Genomic DNA, 22950 nt, shown 5'->3' on the forward strand with positions numbered 1-22950 from the left:
ATATTCATTGTAGCTATGGGTATTCCATAGGTATTACCAACAATAGTAGTTGTGAAACTATTCCCAACTAGAATGCCACCCTCTGGTCAAGATACTGCTGTACTATTTGTGACACTCTCTGTTCTCTCTACATATCACCATCCTGGTCACATTATTGCAACTGAGGACTACCAACATCGCCAGCATCATGAAGCCTGAACTCTCCTTTCTACTCCTTGTCATTGACTTCATTTACTCACCTTCCATCAATGGAGAGGCCAAGAACTGAGGGAAGCTGACAAGCAGAGGAAACCTCCACTTGCACCTCCACAGGAGTTGACTTTATCCATAAGATGGTTCTAGTAGTGGTTAGTTGTCGTTAGCTTTATTCAAAACAATTTTGTTTGATTGTATTATGACAGCTGTCACATCAGCATGCATTTAAAAAACATCAAAATTGGTGAATATTTGTGTGGCCATTTTAATATTGAAAATGGAAGAAAAAAGCCACATTTCAGCATATTATGCTTTATTATTTCAAGAAAGGTAAAAATGCAACTGAAATGCAAAAAAAAAAAAAAATCGTGCAGTGTACGGAGAAGGTACTGTGACTGATTGAACATGTTAAAAGCGGCTGGAGATTTTTTGCTGGACAATGTAACCCTATCATAAGTTGAAGAAGCTCTGTACTAGGCCAACTTGCTGTTCTTCTCATTCAAAATCTGGAGACTAGTTATCCACCATTTGGTAGCCCCAGGTATCGTGTGCTGCTTAAATTGTTTATTATCTTCTGTCAGTAGCATCCTCTGCAACCTCAGCACCAAGTTCTAGTGTAGCTATCTCTCCTATGCATACTTTGTTTGTTAGTGAAACACCTTGTTAGCCCAATTAGTACTAACACTGATCCTTACCTAGTAGATCAAAATCCTACACGATATAAAGACAAGTATTTGGCTTTAGCAAAGTCAAGCAGGACTACAAACTATCACGCAAGTTTCCACATATACTCACATTAATAAAGCTTTGTTAGAAAATATTTAAACCCCTTTTGCATGGAAATGTGAAACATTCAGTTTAATATCTCATGCTATGAAAGGTGTTGCCGTGGTAAACTTGCCATTGCAGGAGAGGCAAGAGATGTGAGCTCGATCCCTGGGTCAAGGAGATCTCTTGGAAGAGGAAACGCAACCCATTCCAGTATTGTTGCTCAGAAAATCCAATGGACAGAGGAGCCTGACAGGCTACAGTCCATGGGATCCCAAAGAGTTGGACACAACTGAGCAACTGAGCACACACACCCTGTGAAAGAATTGAACATACAGTGGAAGGAAAATTCTATTTACCATACTGGTGGGACTATTCCAGATACTTTAAATACCCAAAAAATGACAGGTTACATATGCTTTCTAAACACAAGCGCCACAAATGCATTTGTAGAAATGCAACAGTGCGTCACCCTTGTAGGATGCTCTTTGAATTCATTTTACCAACTGTCAGGGCAAAAGATGACAAATCTCATGACACATGTAGAACCACTACTTGAGACAATGGGTCATGTAGTTGGCACTTAAAGTACTCATCTAAAGGACTATCTCATCTGAGAAATCTCTCCCAGGACTCTTTGAGAGACAGTGAAAGACAGGGAAGCCATGGGCTCTAAAACAGTCAGACAGGACTTAGTGACTGACAATAACAATGTTATGACTGTGGGGAAAAAGAAATAAAGCACACAGTAGAGGAAATAGAAAACACTACACAGACCATACAAAGTACACTCAACTTACCAATGATGTATTTAATGAAATACTTACTGATCTCACCAAAGTGAAATCTCTCAGTCATGTCCGACTCTTAGGGACCCCATGGACTGCAGCCTACCAGGCTCCTCCGTCCATGGGATTTTCCAGGCAAGAGTACTGGAGTGGGTTGCCATTGTACAAACTATCTCTACTTCCATATAAAATAACCTCTATACTTAGGAATTCCACAGGGACATGATAGCACTGGCAGCACAGAGGTTAGAATTCATGCCACAGAATGGATTCACCTGTTCCATTAGGGTAGTTGAGCTATACCTGAGACAACAATTGCCACATTCACTACAGAATTTTATAATGAGATGCATTTTTGAAGCCCTACACTAATTCTCTTTTATACTCTGAACTCAACTGGCAACACAGAAGTTTTTTATTTGGTACTTCCAAATCTGAATTATGAAACAAATGAACTTGGCCTGTCTTATATATATAAGTATTCTATAGGTTACCCAAATGGTAAGGTTATGTCACAATGTGTATCTGAAAGGAACTTTTTAAGCAATAAACATTACAGAGATGCCTCCAAACCTGGCAGTATGACTACATCAAAGAATATAGATAATCTTGGAAGAAGACCAAGATTTGTTTCTTAAACAAAACAACAGTGGTACAATAATAAGGAATGAGGCATAGTCAGGTAAAATTTAGTAAGTATGTCTATCATCAATGTGCTGCCAAAAGTCAATGTGAACAGAATCTATATTTATTGTTTACTCTGGGCCTGAGTGTATAAGACCATTCACACCCACAGTAAAGAGATACAAACTCTCAGTTTGGCACTATAACAAAACAGATCAATATAACAGTGCCATCAACAAATTATAATCTAAGCTTTGGTTTATTAAATTATACTAAATCTCCATGTAATGAAGCACTAAGTAACAAAACCATGAACCGAACATTATGATGACCTATGCCCCAAATTATGGTGGCCCATGGCCCAAGTCCCTTGGACAGCAGGAAGATCAAACCAATCAATTCTAAAGGAAATCAACCATGAATATTCATTGGAAAGACTGATGCTGAAACTGAAACTCCAATACATTGGCCACTTGATGTGAACAGAAAAGACCCTGATGCTGGGTAAGGTTGAGGGCAGGAGGAGAAGGGGGTGACAGAGGGTGAGATAGTTGGATAGCATCACCGACTCAATGGACATGAGTTTGAACAAACTTTGGGAGACAGTGAAGGACAGAGAAGCCTGGCATGATGCAGTCCAAGGGATAGCAAAGAGTTGAACATGACTGAGCGACTGAACAGCAACAACAGTGCCCCACATTTCTTACTCTACTTTGGTGTACACATATTGTGAATATAGGCTACAGGCTGATGATTCTAGTAGTGGTGAAACAAGTTTTGCAGAACCAGTACAGGTACTAGGATGCACAAAATCCAACTCAGATGTAAATACAACCACTTGGAAAGCAGGAGCCTTGAGTTTTCAGTGCAGAAAATCTATATTATACTAATGACACCTTAAAGATTTCAAACTGGTCTAAAATAATGATTTGTGGAACAGAAAGCACAAGGAATCTTAAAAAACAGGAAACAGAACTGCCATATGACCCAGCAATCCCATTGCTGGGCACACACACCGAGGAAACCAGAGTTGAAAGAGACATGTGTACCCCAATATTCATTGCAGCATTGTTTACAATAGCTAGGACATGGAAGCAAACTAGGTGTCCATAGGCAGATGAATGGATAAGAAAACTGTGGTACATATACACAATGGAATATTCAGTTCAGTTCAGTCGCTCAGTCATGTCTGACTCTTTGCGACCCCATGAATTGCAGCACACCAGGCCTCCCTGTCCATCACCAACTCCCAGAGTTCACTCAGACTCACATCCATCGAGTCAGTGATGCCATCCAGCCATCTCATCCTCTGTCGTCCCCTTCCCTTCCTGCCCCCAATCCCTCCCAGCATCAGAGTCTTTTCCAGTGAGTCAACTCTTCTCATGAGGTGGCCAAAGCACTGGAGTTTCAGCTTTAGCATCATTCCTTCCAAAGAAATCCCAGGGCTGATCTCCTTCAGAATGGACTGGTTGGATCTCCTTACTCAGCTATTAAAAATAATGCATTTGAATCAGTTCTAATCAGGTGGATGAAACTGGAGCCTATTATACAAAGTGAAGTAAGTTAGAAAGAAAAACACCAATGCAGTATATTAACTCATATATATGGAATTTAGAAAGATGGTAATGAAGACCCTATATGCAAGACAGCAGAAGAAACACAGATGTAAAGAACAGACTTTTGGACTCTGTGGGAGAAGGTGAGGGTGGGAAGATTTGAGAGAATAGCATTGGAACATGTATATTACCATATGTGAAATAGATCGCCAGTCCAGGTTCAATGAATGAAACAGAGCACTCAGGGCTGGTGCACTGGGATGAGGGATGGGATGGGGATGGAGGTGGGAGGGGGGATTCAGTATGGAGGACACATGTACACCTATGGCTGATTCATGTTAATGTATGGCAAAAACCACTACAAATTTACTATTATTGTAAAATAATTAGCCTCCAATTAAAATAAATTAATTAAAAAATAATAATACCAACCTTAAAAAAAAAAAATAGAAAGCACAAGGAATCTATAGATGACTGGTGGGAACTTAGAGCTAAAAGTGAAAAAGTTGAGATCAAACATGTGGGACCTGTTAGCAACTTAAAGATCACACCAACAAGAATTTACCAATGAAATTCTAAGTATCATACTGCAGTCATGAGCAATGATGACTTAATCTTAAGAATAGATATAGTTACAGCATATCCTCATGATAATTCATGGGATACTCTTAACACTAAACATTCATAAGCCCACATTAGATCACTTACAATACCCACTACTTACATTATACAACCCATATTGACCCATTAGAAAGTGAACTATAGCCCATGGAAACTGTGCCTTGACTTCAAGTAAATGAGAATACCATGTAATATATGTAGATGATACATTGGAAATTTAATATATAATGCTTATCATTATCCATGGTGGTCCACTCTGGGACTTCCTGTCTTGACTCCCCAAATATGGGAAACTATGCTTATTAAACTTTTTATTGTAAAGAAGAGCCCTCTATAGTAGCATACACTCTAAAATTCAACACACAGGATCTTAAAGCCAGATATAGGCTCCCTATTTGTGGTCAATTTGATCCACCCAGTTGTATGCCTAATTTGTAACCAATAGTAAAGATTGATTCATTAAAGGTAAGAAAACCCCTACCATTCCTATTGGACTTGTTGGAAAACTAATTAGAGTCATGATGGCAGCAGCATTTTAAAAATTTCACTTTGATTTAATTAATTTGGACTGCAAAAATTTTGAAAACAGACAAGCCTAATTTAATATTTACAATGGGGACATTATCATTATTAGACCACAGATGGATACAAATAGCAGCATTTTACAAAATATAAATGATTTTCAGAGGGAAACAGACTGGGCACTGGATATTCTGAAGAAAGCAATTGGGGATAATTCTGAAAGGAATTAGATCTCAAAAAGATAAAGATTTTTTTTTTTCAAGATTGATGATCAATTATAATAGACCACAGAAAGTCACCTTATGATAGAAGGAAACCATGTTCCTATAGATGTATTGATGGACTGGAACCAAAATACCGTTACTACTGCTAGACTTTTCAATATACCTGTGATACAAGTACCCATGACCATGATGCCTCCTCAACCAGGTACATATAATATGGGAAACTGGATCATGATGACATGCTTGAAGACGAATTTTGCCCTAATCTAATGGAGCCAAGGGGAAAATAAGGAACACAACATGATAGGGTGTGTAAACTAGAATAGGTAATGAATATAACAATAGAAGCTGCATGGGTGCTAAGTCGCTTCAGTTGTGTCCGACTCTTTGTGACCATATGGACTGCAACCCACCAGGCTCCTCTGTCCATGGGGATTCTCCAAGGCAAGAATACTGGAGTGGGTTGCCACTCCCTTCTCCAGGGGACTTAACCAATCTAGGGGTCGAACTTGGGTCTCCCCCATGGAGGGCAGATTCTTTACTGTCTGAACTACTACAGAAACCCTATAGATAACTGCAAGAATTTCAAAGAAAACAAAAACATGCATTTCCTAAAATAATGACAGCCTTGAATGTTGCTGTTGCAGCTAGTGCTATGCAATGTGGTAACTCCTAGAGTTTTATAAAAATGCCATTTACAGGGAAATACAATAGTCAAGGAAGCTTAACTAAGTGGGTTAATAAACTTAAATTTTGATTTTTTGGTGATTGGATGTGACACCATATTAAAGAATTATTTGTTATATTTTTGCTGATAATATAAAATATTTATTTTAAAAGTTTTGCAGTAGCAAAAACAGAAATTAAGGGGAAATTAGATTTTAAGTGATATAGACTCACAGGGTGGACTGATATTTTTGTGAACTTAGATTTGTTTGGGATTTTGGGCCCTTAGGATTAATTAGTCTATAAGTGGTGGGTCACAGGATGCATTGTTATGTATTGATTTGTTTATGATTTCAAATCCACTTGTTCCTAGTTTAAGTGAAGTTGTTTTGGTCTAAGGATGAATTTGCTCATATAGGGGAGGCCAAGTCAGGATGGTGTCATCAAATTGTGCTGCTGCTGCTGCTAAGTCGCTTCAGTCGTGTCCAACTCTGTGTGACCCCATAGACAGCAGCCCATCAGGCTCCCCCGTCCCTGGGATTGTGCTACTGTGTGCTTATTGACATGAAGTCATAGAGGAGCAACTATGATGTCATGGGCATTTAAACTTTAAATACCAAGAATATATGAAGATTTTCTGAAAGCATTAAATATGTGCAAGGCTACTCTTTGCTGATTTAAATAGCTCTCTGAAGACCTTAGGGCATCAGTTCTTGTCATGGGAAGGCTACTCTTGGTCAACACTGGTGAAAACTATATATTGGATCCATGAAGGGATCTTTTTCATCAACACTGGGGCCTCTGTTCTGTTAGCATTGTGCTCTAGAGAAAAGGAACTTTTGATTTGCGCTAGCAGCTAGATGTCAGCTGTTGCTTGTGTCAGCTGACTCTTTTGAGAAGCAACTCAGAGAAAGGTACATCTGTACTAAACTTGACTTTATTTCTTTTCTCTCTCCTTCACTTGGAACAATAGTGTAATTGATCTGTCATTAGTTTGGAGTATCCTATTTCTTTATTGGTTTATTCAAAGGCATTATCCTGTATACTATTGGTTTGTGAAATACTGTTATTAAGTATAATTCCACAGTGAACAGGAGTTAAATATATTCCTGGCAAAGATAACCCTTGTCTGTGAGCATAATTTGGTGAAATAAAAAAGTGATGTGTGTGTGTGTGTGTGTCTGTGTGTGAGTGATTAGTGATTATAATGCTTCCTTTATTTTTCCTCTTCTTTTAAAATATTCAAATCTAAAAGTTGAAATCAAAATCTATTTACCTCGGTTCTAATCTACATATAGCCACTGGATTAAAACAGTCAATCTGAACTTAAGTCAAGGAAGAGGATCCTAAGAGAACCAAAGTTCATTCTCACTGCTGACCAATGCATTATCGGGCTTTTATGCTTGTTTAATAAATGGTGTTAGAAGGTAATAGAGCCCTCAAAATTACTGAGGGAGTTTGCAGCACAGAAACCAGATGCTGTCCTGATATTTCTCCTTCTACATCATAATTAATGGTGTCAGCTTTCATATCCTGAAGCCTTCCAAACATGTATCTCAGTAAAATAGGTGCTTGGGATAGATAATCCTCTTTGTACTCAGAGCTATCACACCCCAACTCTGTCCTCACATTAGAGTTAAAATAACTTAGTTCTGCCTGATGAACATTTATGAGTTCACTCTGATACAATTATGTCAGTCCTTTTTATCCCTAGCTAAACTCAATGGTTCAAGTAAAGGGCAAATTATACTTTGACTCATCTTCTCTTAATTTGTTCAAAGATGAATTGAAAAAATATGTACTCATCTTTTCTATTCTCATCTTCTTTCTCTTATTTTCTATATCCACTTATTTTTTCTGTTAATAAAAATAACCATACATAACAGATAATTTATATAATTGAATATATTATTTTAGCAACTGTTGATCACGGAAAAGACAGGCAGACTGTATTCTGTAACTGGGGCCTGAAAGGTCAGATGTGAATTTTCCCTAAAATTCTTAGGGCTATGAGGTACAATGAGAGTTTATTTAACACCTTGTTGTGCTGTGCTTAGTTGCTCAGTCGTGTCTGACTCTTTGCAACCCCATGGATTGTAGCTCACCAGGCTCCTCTGTCCAGTCAAGAATACTGGTAAGTGGGTTGCCATTGCCTTCTCCAGGAGATCTTCTTGACCCAGGGATGGAATCTGTATCTCCTGCAATTCTTTACCACTGAGCCACCTGGGAGAACTATACAATTCTCAGAGAGAGAAATAAAGATGGTTTGTATGATTTAGAAAATTACCTTGAAAGTGACAAGGAAAGGAAAGAGAAACAAGTAAGAAGGAAAATTTACACCTTAGCTCTCAAAGGAAGAACTATACAAAAAAGATCATCATGACTCAGATAATCATGATGGTGATTGAGCTACAGGTGAGTGATCACTCACCTGTAGCCAGACGTCCTGGAATGAGAAGTCAAGTGGGCCTTAGAAAGCATCACTATGAACAAAGTTAGTAGGGGTGATGGAATTCCAGCTGAGCTATTTCAAATTGTAAAAGGTGATGCTGTGAAAGTGCTACACTCAATATGCCAGCAAATTTGGAAAACTCAGCAGTGGCCACAGGACTGGAAAAGGTCAGTTTTCATTCCAATCCTAAAGAAAGGCAATGATGTAGAATGTTCAATCTACCGTACAATTGCACTCATCTCACATACTAGCAAAATAATGCTCAAAATTCTCCAAGCCCGGCTACAACAGTATGTGAACCATGAACTTCCAGATGTTCAAGCTGGATTTGGAAAAGGAAGAGGAACCAGAGATCAAATTGCCAATGTCTATTGGATCATCGAAAAAGCAAGAGAGTTCTAGAAAAACATTTACTTCTGCTTTATTGACTATGCAAAAGCCTTTGACTGCGTGGATAATGACAAAGTGTAGAGAATTCTTCAAGAGATGGGAATACCAGACCACCTTACCTACCTCCTGAGGAATCTGCATGCAGGTGAAGAAGCAACAGTTAGAAATGGACATGGAACAGCAGACTGGTTCCAAATCGGGAAAGGAGTACATCAAGGCTGTGTATTGTCACCCTGCTTGTTTAACTTACAAGCAGAGTACATCATGAGAAATGCTGGACTGGATGAAACACAAGCTGGAATCAAGATTGCCAGGAGAAATATCAATAAACTCAGATATGCAGATGACACCACCCTTATGGCAGAAAGCAAAGAAGAACTAAAGAGCCTCTTGATGAAAGTGAAAGAGGAGAGTGAAAAACCTGGCTTGGTCCCATCACTTCATGACAAATAGATGGTGAAACAGTTGAAACAATGACAGACTTTATTTTTGGGGGCTCCAAAATCACTGCAGATGGTGATTATAGCCATAAAATTAAAACACACTTGCTCCTTGGAAGGAAAGTTATCGCCAACTTAGACAGATTATTAAAAAGCAGGGACATCACTTTGCCAACAAAGGTCCCTCTAGTCAAAGTTATGGTTTTTCCAGTTGTCATGTATGGATGTGAGAGTTGGACTATAAAGAAATCTAAGCATCAACGAATTGATGTTTTGAACTTTGGTATTGGAGAAGACTCTTGAGAGTCCCTTGGACTGCAAGGAAATTGAACTAGTCAGTCCTAAAGGAAATCAGTCCTGAGTGTTCATTGAAAGGACTGATACTGAAGCTGATGCTGCAATACTTTGGCCACCTGATGCAAAGAACTGACTCATTTGAAAAGACCCTGATGCTGGGAAAAATTGAAGGTGGGAGGAGAAGGGGACAACAGAGGATGAGATGGTTGAATGGCATCACTGACACAATGGACATGAGTTTGAGTAAACTCTGGGACTTGGTGAAGGACAGGGAGGCCTGGCATGCTGCCGTCCATGGTGTCGCAAAGAGGCAGACACGACTATGTGACTGAACTGAACCGAACTGGAAGGAAGCCAAATTTAAACCCACAGTGTTGGCCAAAGATAGTTATTTAAAGAGGTAAGATAGAGATTGGGATAAAGATAAGATAAAAATTGCTACTGAGGCAAAAATCAATCAACTGAAGCTGAAGCTCCAATACTTTGGCCACTTGATGCAAACAGCAAAGAGACTCATTGGAAAAGACCCTCATGCTGGAAAAGATTGAGGTCAGGAAAAGGGGGTGACAGAGGATGAGATGATTGGATGGCATCACTGACTCAATTGACATGAGTTTGAACAAACTCCTAGAGATAGTGAAGGACAGGGAAGCCTAGTGTGCTGCGGTCCATGGGGTCCCAAAGAGTCAGACACTTTAGTGACTGAGGAACAACAGTGGGAAAGGAGCTTAGATTAGGAGTTCTTTAAGAACGTCTGGGATATTAAAGAGAAATGTGCTTCCTGGAAATGGTACAGAGACTGGCTGGGGCCTGGAAAGAAAGGGAGGAAGGGGGATCGAGGGAGGGAGGGAAGAGATGGAGGGAGGCTGGAAGTGAGATAGCGTGGGCAGGGAAGGAAGTGGCAGGGAGCTAAGTGGTAGAGACAGGGGAGGAAACAGTGACTGAGGCAGGGTACTGCCTTTGAAGCTCATTCCTGCCCAAAACTTCTGTAGTAGGAATTCAGACTTACACAGGGAAACATTTGTGTCTAAACTTACAGTTTGTTTTCCAATATCTCTCTCCTAGAAGATACTAATGTAACATCTCTGAAAACGGAAGCATAAAATGGAAGTTCATTCTCTTAACATTTCAAGTTCTCCTAGATCTGTCTGGTTGAGGGCATCCTGGCAAACCAGAAAAATAGGGGAGTCACTTTTCCATTGCTTTTTCTGGAAATAAATAGATTTTAGGGGCTCTTTGGCTTTAGAAATAGGAAATAGTTTAGAGGTAATATGTTGTTTTGTGCTCTTATTTCATAGGAAAGAAAAGGAAGTACCTTTCTCCTGGTCACATGGTTGGTGAGTGATTAAATAAGAACCTGGTTATTATTCCATTTTTTAAAACTCTCAGCATGGTATTCTTTTCCTTAGACTTAAGAACATGTATTTACTTTCTTTCAGCAATATTTTTTTTTTAAAATATAGAATGAAGTATTCTCTCATATAAGGGTAGAGTTAAAAAAAGAAGGCCTATATAAAGAATGATTATATATGTGACTGTTGCTCTTCAAATATTGTTTTTTAAAGGGGCTACTTAGGGACCTCTAGAAACTTTCAGCACTCCAGCTTTGAGGCTGACTGATTTGTCTCAGAGATTAATTAGGAAATGATAGGGAAAGAATCAAAGCATTGGCTTTGGCGTGTTTCCCAGTCACACAAACTGCTTGTGTGTGTGTATTATGCCATCCCCATCACGCATTTCTCACTTCAGAAAGAATTTGAGCTTGTGTGTTTTTTATTAGTTTGGACTTTCATTCTCAGCCTATGCAAGTTTCTGTGGGAATCACTCCTGATTATGACCACATCCATTAGGGGAGAACTGATCAATTACAAGCACACTGTCCTCTGCAAGGAGCAATAAGACCCTTGGGACCCCAGTTGGTGCTCCAACTTTGAGATCACTTTGCTATTCTCCCTCCAGCAGATTCCAGCAGGAGATACAATCTAGAGCCTCAAAAGGCAGGGCTGGAAACTAAACGACAACTTGGCTGTCAGTATTCTGGGCTTGAACCTGCTTTGGCATGGGGGTGGATAAGATGACCTCATAGGTCTTTTTCATCTCCAATTTCTGTGAACCATTGTTCTTGGGAATAGATGATTTAATAGGCTAATACACATTTGTGTTTGCCCATCCTGATGTTCCTTTTATTTGTTATATTTTACTTGGTTACCCTGGGAAGAATAAATACTTTATGTAAGTCCAGAGGCACTCAGAGGTCAAAATCTACAAAGGGCAGAGTTTGAAGGGATGTGGTCAAGAAAGAGAGAGATGGTACATAGGAAATCTGAGCTCACAAGTGCTTTATGCATGTTCCTGGAACAAAGTTTGAGGAAAAGCACCAAGATGTAACGTCTTCTGCTACAGTGGAAAGAATATAAATACGGAGACAGAAGACCTAGTTTGAACTCTGACTTACTGGCTTCTAATGACTTCAGCTTCCACATAGATTATGGATTCAATAATAGTTACCTGCTTATTTCAAGAGGGTTGGTTTAAGAATCATCTGAGAGACTATGTGTCTGTGTATTACAAGAGTAAAGAGATATATAAATTAGTGATATTATCAATATTTAATGAAATGATTCTTATGCTCAGAGCTGAATAGAGTACTTCTGTGTACAAAAATCTATGCCAAAAACAGCTTTATTTTCTGAAAGTAATTTTGGGAGAAAGTACAAGAAATTAACAATGGGGAAATTAAGTTTAATCAGTGCACAGGAAGAAGGAGAAATGAAACCTCAAATGTTCCCATCTTATGGTTTGCTTAGCATGTTAACCAAAGCACTTTTCAAAGTCAGAGAAATTGAAAATCACTATTGATCTTTTTCTTATGATGAACGACTCCTAGGCATTTTAAAAGTAACAATCTAAATGGTTTAATATTCAAAGAAGCTGACTGAAAGAATGTAATTCAATATATATTTTTCTCAGCAAGACTATGACCCAAATTTAGAAGGAAAAAAATATTCCCTGCCTTTAAGAAGCACAGTTTAAAGGGGGAAAATGAATTAGTGAATTAACGAATACATTCAATGTTTTTTAGGGGTTAGATCAGATCAGATCAGATCAGTCGCTCAGTCCTGTCCGACTCTTTGAGACCCCATGAATCGCAGCACGCCAGGCCTCCCTGTCCATCACCAACTCCCGGAGTTCACTCAAACTCACGTCCATCGAGTCAGTGATGCCATCCAGCCATCTCATCCTCTGTCACCCCTTCTCCTCTTGCCCCCAATCCCTCCCAGCATCAGTTTTTCCAATGAGTCAACTCTTCGCATGAGGTGGCCAAAGTCCTGGAGTTTCAGCTTTAGCATCAGTCCTTCCAAAGAAATCCCAGGGCTGATCTCCTTCAGAATGGACTGGTTGGATCTCCTTGCAGTCCAAGGGATTCTCAAGAGTCTTCTCCAACAACACAGCATCAATTCTTCAGCACTCAGCCTTCTTCACAGTCCAACTCTCACATCCATACATGACCACTGGAAAAACCATAGCCTTGACTAGACGAACCTTTGTTGGCAAAGTAATGTCTCTGCTTTTGAATATGCTATCTGGTTGGTCAAAACTTTCCTTCCAAGGAGTAAGCGTCTTTTAATTTCATGGCTGCAGTCACCATCTGCACTGATTTTGGAGCCCAGAAAAATAAAGTCTGACACTGTTTCCACTGTTTCCCTATCTATTTCCCATGAAGTGATGGGACCGGATGCCATGATCTTCATTTTCTGAATGTTGAGCTTTAAGCCAACTTTTTCACTCTCCACTTTTACTTTTATCAAGAGGCTTTTGAGTTCCTCTTCACTTTCTGCCATAAGGGAGGTGTCATCTGCATATCTGAGGTTATTGATATTTCTCCCGGCAATCTTGATTCCAGCTTGTGTTTCTCTCAGTCCAGCGTTTCTCATGATGTACTCTGCATAGAAGTTAAATAAACAGGGTGACAATATACAGCCTTGACGCACTCCTTTTCCTATTTGGAACCAGTCTGTTGTTCCATGTCCAGTTCTAACTGTTGCTTCCTGTCCTGCATACAGACTTCTCAAGAGGCAGATCAGGTGGACTGGTATTCCCATCTCTTTCAGAATTTTCCACAGTTTATTGTGATCCACACAGTCAAAGGCTTTGGCATAGGCAATAAAGCAGAAATAGATGTTTTTCTGGAACTCTCTTGCTTTTTCCATGATCCAGCGGATGTTGGCAATTTGATCTCTGGTTCCTCTGCCTTTTCTAAAACCAGCTTGAACATCTGGAAGTTCACTTTTCACATATTGCTGAAGCCTGGCTTGGATGATTTTGAGCATTACTTTACTACCGTGTGAGATGAGTGCAATTGTGCAGTAGTTTGAGCATTCTTTGGCATTGCCTTTCTTTGGGATTGGAATGAAAACTGATCTTTTCCAGTCCTGTGGCCACTGCTGAGTTTTCCAAATTTGCTGGCATATTGAGTGCAGCACTTTCACAGCATCATCTTTCAGGATTTGGGAATTCTATCACTTCTACTAGCTTTGTTCGTAGTGATGCTTTCTAAGGCCACTTGACTTCACATTCCAGGATATCTGGTTCTAGGGATTAAGATAGGATCAAAATGATTCTTACAAAAGGGTTTTATTTGGTTCTACTTCTTCTCAAATTACTCATTGGTATCTAGGAGTTGTCTTATGAGTGATCCACCCACTAAATCATTGGCCATCATTTTGTAAACACTATTTTTGTCCTTTCCTATTCCTGTTCATGTAGTAATCCCTCTTGGCTTTGTTAAATTTCAGTGAAGCCCCTATTACTGTTGACCCTCAGGGATGCCTCTCTACTGGTCCCTGTTTGAGTTGCCTCTGTGGCCCATAAGTGCCTCTTCTGGCATTAGTACAGCACAAGGAACATTAAATAAATAGATCAGACAGGTGTATAAACAAACTGCAGTAGAAATGCCTAGTAGGAATCTATTGATTCTACTTAGCTAGGGGAATGTGGTGGGTTCATCGAATGCTGTTCCTGAAAGAACACATTTATTTTTAAAATACAAAACTAAATGTGTTGACAGAGAGGAGAGAAAAGACATCCAAGGATTATGGAAGTATATGGGCTTCCTTCATAGCTCACTTGGTAAAGAATCCACCTGCAATACAGGAGACCCCAGTTCAATTCATGGGTCGGGAAGCTCCGTTGGAGAAGAGATAGGCTACCCACTCCAGTATTCTTGGGCTTCCCTTGTGGGTCAGCTGGTAAAGAATCTACCTGCAATGTGGGAGACTGGTTGGGAAGACCCCCTGGAGAAGGGAAAGACTATGCATGCCAGTATTCTGGCCTGGAGAATTCCATGAACTATATAGTCCATGGGGTCACAAAGAGTTGGACACGACTGAGTGACTTTCACTTTCACTTTCATGGACAAAAGCAGAGACATGTAAGAGTTTATACCATCTAGTTAAGAAAAAAAAAGTAAAGCCTTTTCTCAAAGGCAGTATAATAAAGTACTTAGGTAACAAAAGCACATTAGAACAAAGGCCAACCATGTCTATAAAAGATGGAATGTCTAGTTTTACTCCGCCACCATTCTACCTTCCTATGGTAGCATAAGAAGTAGAGTTAATAGCATTTCTTTTCTCATTAAACAATAAAACAATTTGAATTAAAATTCCTCTAAGTGAAGTTCTGAGGTGGAGAAGAGCTGTGGTGAGTTCAAAGAGTAATGAAGCATATTACTGAAATGCCTGGAGACCTAACCACTAAGGGCTTAGAAACCATAACTATAACCAGCAAGTTGTCCATTTGGTGGTAGCAAATATAAACTAAGCTGAGTGTCTGAGACTTTAAAGTCTTTTTACTGAGACACATGTACCCCAGCGTTCATTATAGCACTGTTTACATTAGCTAGGACATGGAAGCAACCTAGATGTCCATCAGCAGACGAATGGATAAGGAAGTTGTGGTACATATACACAATGGAATATTCAGTTCAGTTCAGTTCAGTCACTCGGTCGTATCCAACTCTTTGCGACCCCATGAATCGCAGCCTCCCTGTCCATCACCATCTCCCGGAGTTCACTCAGACTCACGTCTATCGAGTCGGTGATGCCATCCAGCCATCTTATCCTCTGTCGTCCCCTTCTCCTCCTGCCCCCAATCCCTCCCAGCAGCAGAGTCTTTTCCAATGAGTCAACTCTTCGCATCAGGTGGTCAAAATACTGCTCAGCTATAAAAAGGAGGACACGTGAGTCAGTTCTAATGAGGTGGATGAAACTGGAGCTTATTATACAGAGTGAAGTAAGTCAGAAAGAGAAACACGAATACTGTATATTAACACATATGTATAAAATTTAGAAAGATGGTAACGATGATGCTATATGCAAGGCAGCAAAAGAGACACAGACTTTTGGACTCTGTGAGAGAAGGTGAGGTGGGATGTTTTGAGAGAACAGCATTGAAACATGTATATCACCATATATAAAATAGATGACTGGTGCAAGTTTGATGCATGAAGCAGGGCACTCAAAGCTGGTGCTCTGGAACAACTCAGAGGGGTGGTGTGGGGATAGAAGTGGGAGGTGGGTTCAGGATGGGGGGGACACATGTGCCCCTGTGGGTGGTTCATGTTGATGTATGGCAAAAACAATCACAATATTGCAAAGTAATTATCTTTCAATTAAAATAAATAACTTAATTTAAAAAGGTCTCTTTACCTTGACTCATGAGTGTCTAATGTAGTAATTAGTACATCAGTTAAATTGGATCCTAAATACAACCACTTGTTTTCAGAAACTGAGTAGTTTCGATGGAAGTTTCCGATTAAACATGCAGAAGGCACTCAGGTTTTATTCTAAGGCATAAAAAGTTGCGTTGAGACCCATGGTTCTGTATCCACATAGTCTTTACTCTATGTAAATCAATGTGATTTCCTGGCATCATCAACCACTATACTAGGACAACTTGAAGGCTATCGTTTTGTATAAAAAAGATTGTTTCCTCTTTGAACCACAGCTTCCTATGAGTTGTTTGGTTTATACTACCATCCTCCCCACCTCCCTAAACCACTCAGTAGCAACAGATATGTTGAGTTATACTTTCCTCCAGCTGCTCCAGCAATGCTTTTCTGGTTGGTTTTTTTCCTCTCACTAGTAGGTATATATAATATCAGTTGTGCTCTGGATTAAATGATAAGCTCTGAGAGGGTAGGGACCAGGGAACTATTTGGGAGTTGACTGTGAGTTAATGTTTTTATGTGATGTAATCATGTTGCTGTCTTACGCACCACATCATCAATTTTGGTAAGTCAGGGTCTAAAAATGCATTCTTTAGAGCAGCAGAGGGTTTGAAAACTTCTTAGAAATTTCAGAGATAGATTTCTCTGCTCATGTACCCCCAGAAAATTTCTCTTTGTCCTTTTAACAAGACTTTTTTTACATTTTCACAAACACAGGACAAAAAGATGATAAAAATAGTGTTGAAAACATACTGTGTATTTGGGTCTGTACTAAACAATTTCCATAGAGATGACGCTTACTCTTCCCTGTAACTCAATGATCTCCATATTAAAGATGCAGAAACTAAGACTTTAGACAGAATAAGTAAACATTCCAAGGTCACATGGTGAGAATGTAGCGGGGCTAGGGCTGAAATCCAGGTCTGATGGCACTAAAACCTGTGCTTTTCAGTGGGAACTCTCAGTCTTCACCATTCAAACACAAACAAGGCTAATCTGTGACAGGGGAGGACAGGATTTGGGGTTCTTACTGTGGACCTTGGGTTTGCTGTTATTTCATCTTTTTTTTTTTTTTTGCAATAGTGAAGTGAAGTGAAAGTCACTCAGTCATGTCCAACTCTTTGCTACCCCATGGACTATACAGTCCTTGGAATTCTCCAGGCCAGAATACTGGAGTAGGTAGCATTTCCCTCTCCAGGGGATCTTCTCAACCCAGGGATCAAACCCAGGTTTCACACATTGCAGGTGGCTTCTTTACCAGCTGAACCAATACCTGAATGATAAACTTAGAAATTAGTCAAAATTCTTCTGGATGAAGCTATGAAGACACAGATCATATTATCTTGGAAGATTGTTTTTCAAAAAGAGAAATATATAATATTAAGAATGGAATGTTGGTTGATAGACAAGTGCAAAGATTTAATCAAAGTAATAAAATACAGAATAGGAATACCTAGTTGACACAAGCTAATCTAAAAATTATTTGGGTACCAAAACATGTATTGTATTAACTTTTTAAAAAAAAAAGTTAAGGTAGCCTATGACTTAGAACTGAAAAAAGAGAGACTAGGAAAATGCACTTTTCTCATATATTCAGAAAGATAATGCCTTTACTAACATATTGACTTAAATTCGATTTACCCTTAAAGAAAAGTAAAGAAATCAAAGATTATTTAGGGAAAAACTACCAAAAGATGGAAGACATTGAAGCTGAGAATTATAGGTAAATGTTAATAGCATTTGAGTTGTTCAGTTTAGAGAGAAATCAAAGTTAACACTCACTGTACACCTAAAATTGTTGTAAAAGCTGAATTTTTTCATTGGCTTCTACTTTTACATGGAGGGGAAGGATCAGATTGTGTTTCAGATTTATGTCATTTTACGCAAAGAAATTTTCTTTTCTGAAAAATTATATGTAAATCAAGAGTTTTCACCAAAATAAAACTATGAGAGAAAAGAGCCGAGGAATTTCATTAATAGATTCAAGTCTGAAAGAAGTGAAAACCCTGAGTTATTCTTTTCTATGGCACTGCGAACAGACCACAGGTCCCCCACTTCATACCCCACTTCCTTCAAAAAGCCTCTGTGAGTCAGTTCGTGCTGTGACTGACATATAAATTTTTCTAAAGCGATTGAAATGGAACAAAACCAGAACATCAAAATGCTCTCCAAACCCAACCTGACCCAACCTGATATTTCCCTTGGTTTGAATCCCTGGTATTAAAAAAGAAAAAAGAAAAAAAGCTTTAAATGCTCTAGAGAGCCTTTCTGGAGAAGGCAATGGCACCCCACCCCAGTACTCTTGCCTGGAAAATCCCATGGACGGAGGAGCCTGGGAGGCTGCAGTCCATGGGGTCGCTAAGAGTCGGACACGACTGATCGACTTCACTTTCACTTTTCACTTTCCTGCATTGGAGAAGGAAATGGCAACCCACTCCAGTGTTCTTGCCTGGAGAATCCCAGGGATGGGGGAGCCTAGTGGGCTGCTGTCTGTAGGGTCGCACAGAGTCGGACACGACTGAAGTGACTTACCAGCAGTAGCAGCAGCAGAGAGCCTTTCTATTTCAAAAAGAAATTCTATGGTGAATGCTTAGGAAAAAAAAAGACACGGATCTATTTGTTTTGCAAATGTTGATATGGGGGTCTGATTTGCTTGAACTATCTAGTTATCTAGAAGTTTTGATTATATTGATGTGGTCAAAGTAGATATAACAACACCACTTTGAGTCCCATGCCTATAATTGAATCAACAAGACAACTTTGCTGATTATTTTATATTAAAATTAATTATGCAATTAGGGTGATAAATGGCATGCTTAGTCTCCTTTACAGAGAGAGAAGTCTGGAAAATTGACATCCTTAGACTTTCCATACTTAGAAAATTTAGGAACTTCAAACAAGAATGTTGCCCATTTATTGGCCCCTTCAGTTTTGCACTCTGTGCAAAACAGTCTGTAGGTGTTGCTCCTACAGTATCTGTGCTAGCTCCTCCTATTAGACCACAGAAAGACTGGGCAGCCTTATTGGAGAGCAGCCTTAGCCAAGGAATAGATACCACTTCTGACTTTCTTTTACTTGACCACTGGGAAGGTTCTTAATAATTTATAATCTTGATACCTCAAGCTTGTGTCCCTTGTTCACATGGAAGCAAATATAGCTTTTTTTTTTTTTTTTTTTCTGAGCAACTATAAGAAGGACCTTCCAAGCCATAGTTTATTGTTCATAGTTTCTGGGTTTTTTTTTTTTTAATTTGACTACTTGGTGGGATCCTGGGAATATGGAGACCTCATCATTCTTTAAGATTTGAGATATACTTAGAGGCTAAATTAAAATCAGTCTCCACACAATAGCAAAGGGTATGTGTTAGGAGTGGGTGGTGATGTTGAATTAGGAATGGCTAGGTGCAACTTCTCTTCCAAAGGTGTGAAGCCAATTACCCTGACCTCCTAGAGCAGGACACATAAAAAGCTCCTAATAGAATGTCTACTTCTATTCATTTCACTTCTACTTATTACAGTTGACTCTTTGACTTCTAGAGACTTTAGCATCCACGGATTTTGGTATCAGTAGAAGATTCTGGAACCAACCCATACCAGTCCCCAAAAGTGACTAGTTTAATTGTGGGTTTGGATTCAAAAGGACATGATTGGGATTTGGGAAGGGATTGGTTGCTCAGATACAGATAAGGCAAGAACTGTAAACCAAAGTGAAGAAGTGGAACCTGAGAATTTTGCTGACCCTGAAAAACGGGGACTGTTTTATAAAACAAAAGGTCAGAAACACATGGAGAAGATATCAAATTTTATTGCCAGATAAGTGACATTCCATTTTATTGTTTTCCTCTATTTCTTTGCATTGATCACAGAGGATGGCTTTCCTATCTCTCCTTGCTATTCTTTGGAAATCCACGTTCAAATGGGTATATATTTCCTTTTCTCCTTTGCCTTTCACTTCTCTTCTTTTCTCAGCTATTTGTAAGCCTCCTCGGACAACCATTTTGCCTTTTTGCATTCCTTTTTCTTGGGGATGGTCTTGATCACTGCCTCCTGTGCAATGTCATGAACCTCTGTCCATAGTTCTTCAGGCACTGTACCAGGTACCTCTTCAGGTTCTCTAATTCCTTGAATCTCTCTGTCACTTCCACAGTATAATTGTAAGGAATTTGGTTTAGGTCATATCTGAATGGTCTAGTGGTTTTCCCCACTTTCTTCAATTTAAGTGTGAATTTGGCAATAAGGAGTTCATGATCTGCGCCACAGTCAGCTCCTGGTCTTGTTTTTGCTGACCCTGTAGAGCTTCTCTTCAAGACTAGAGGTCTTTTCAAGAAAATTAGTGATATCAAGGGAACATTTCATGTAAAGATGGGCACAATAAAACACAGAAATGGTATGGACCTAGCAGAAGCAGAAGATATTAAGAAGAGCTGGCAAGAATACACATAACTATACAAAAAAGATCATCATGACCCAGATAACTACGATGGTGTGATCACTCACCTAGAGCCAGACATCCTGGAATGTGAAGTCAAGTGGGCCTTAAGAAGCATCACTACTAGCAAAGCTAAAGGAGGTGATGGAATTCCAGCTGAGCTATTTCAAATCATAAAAGATGATGCTATGAAAATGCTGCACTCAATATGCCAGCAAATTTGGAAAACTCAGCAGTGGCCACAGGGCTGGAAAAGATCAGTTTTCATTCCAATCCCAAAGAAGGGCAATGTCAAAGAATGTTCAGACTACTGCACAATTGCACTTATCTCACACACTAGCAAAATAATGCCCCAAATTCTCCAAGCCAGGCTTCAACAGTATGCAAACTGTGAACTTCCAGATGTTCAAGCTGCATTTAGAAAAGGCAGAGGAACCAGAGATAAAAATGCCAACATCTGTTGGATCATCAAAAAAGCAAGAGAGTTCCAGAAAAACATCTACTTCTGTTTTATTGACTATACCAAAGCCTTTGAAGATCATGTCATCTGGTCCCATCACTTCATGGCAAACAGATGGGGAAACAATGGAAACAGTGACAGATTTTATTTTCTTGGGATCCAAAATCATTGTAGATGGTGACTGCAGCCATGAAATTAAAAGATGTTTGCTCCTTGGAAGAAAAGCTATGACCAACCTAGACAGCATATTAAAGAGCAGAGACATTATTTTGCCAACAAAGGTCCATCTAGTCAAGGCTATGGTTTTTCCAGTGGTCATGTATGGATGTGAGAGTTGGACCATAAAGAAAACTGAGTGCCAAAGAATTGATGGTTTTGAACTGTGGTGTTGGAGAAGACTCTTGAGAGTCCCTTGGACTGCAAGGAGATCCAACCAGTCAATCCTAAAGGAAATAAGTCCGGAATATTGACTGGAAGGACTGATGTTGAAGCTGAAACTCCAATACTTTGGCCACCTGATGTGCAGAACTGACTCATTGAAAAGACCCTGATGCTGGGAAAGAGTGAAGGCAGGAAGAAAAGGGGATGACAGAGGATGAGATGGTTGGATTGCATCATGGACTTGATGCACATGAGTTTGTGCAAGCTTCGGGAGTTGGTGATGGATAGGGAGGCCTGGCGTGCTGCAGTCCATGGTGTCGCAGAGTCTGACATGACTGACTGAACTGAACTGAGCTGAAGTGACACTCCAGTTACTTATCCCAAAGAGATCTTTATTGCAAAACAAGTTGTCTGATCTTTGACAAGTATTTAATCTCTCCCATAATATGCTTCCCTAATACCATTAACTAGAAATTATCTTTTCTCAGTATTATTTTGTGGACTGAATTAAAATATAGAAGTTGGCTGACATAGTAACTGAAGCATAGTAGACTTGGAGAATACTAGTTCTCTTCCTTTTTATGAACTTAACTGTTAAAACATATAAGGATAGCACAACAATTATATCACCCACTTATTGAGTGTCATTGCTCACTATTAAGTACTAGGTGTTTTACAAATTTTCTTTTTATTTTGCAGCGACTCTTTGTGACTCCATGAACTGAAATCTGCCAAGCTACTCCATCCATGAGATTTCCCAGGCACAAGTATTGGAGTGGGTTCCCATTTCCTCTTCCAGGGAATATTCCTGACCCCAGGGGTGGAATCTGTATCTCCTGCATTGCAGGTGAATTCTTTACCACTGAACCAGCAGGGAAGCCTATGTTGGAGCATAGTTAATTAATAATGTTGTGTTAGTTTTTGGTGTATAGCAAAATGATTCAGTTATACATATACATGTATCTATTCTTTTCCAATTTAAGTTATTACAGAATATTGAGCAATGTTCCTGTCCTATGTAGTAGTTCCTTGTTGATTACCTATTTTAAATAAAGCATTGTGTACATGTCAATATCAAACTCCAATTTATCCCTTGCTTTTAGCTCTACTTTTGATTTTATCAAAGTGAAAGAGTCATTTTTACTCAATAATCAAGAAGATTGTATTTTTCTGAGTTATTTTTAAAAACTTTGATATATCTTGGTAATCTAGAAAACATCTAGTTATTTTCTTTGTGAGAGTCCTGATTGTTAACATTGTATTACATTAATAAAACATATATTGTTTTGTATCTAACATTTTTCACTCAACAATATATTTAGAAAGTTCATTTAAGTTGTGCATGTAACTGTAGTTTGTTTATTTTCAACTGTGAATAGATATCCCTGGGGGGAATATACCATAACTGGCC

General features: G+C 39.2%; 1 long non-coding RNA gene across 3 annotated transcripts in view; it reads left to right on the plus strand.

Annotated features, from left to right (window-relative positions):
• Nucleotides 1-6543: 6543 nt before the first annotated feature.
• The window catches only part of LOC133247972 (uncharacterized), a 36431-nt gene continuing 20024 nt past the window's right edge, over nt 6544-22950 (plus strand). The window contains exons 1-3 of one of the 3 annotated variants that reach the window (XR_009736580.1): nt 6544-6878; nt 10842-10880; nt 22239-22386. This is a non-coding gene — a long non-coding RNA (uncharacterized LOC133247972). The remainder of the gene's footprint in view (nt 6879-10841; nt 10881-22238; nt 22387-22950) is intronic. The other 2 variants (XR_009736579.1, XR_009736582.1) reach the window with 2 other exon arrangements.

Source organism: Bos javanicus, chromosome 5 (assembly GCF_032452875.1).
Source record: "Bos javanicus breed banteng chromosome 5, ARS-OSU_banteng_1.0, whole genome shotgun sequence".
Lineage (NCBI taxonomy): Eukaryota > Metazoa > Chordata > Mammalia > Artiodactyla > Bovidae > Bos > Bos javanicus.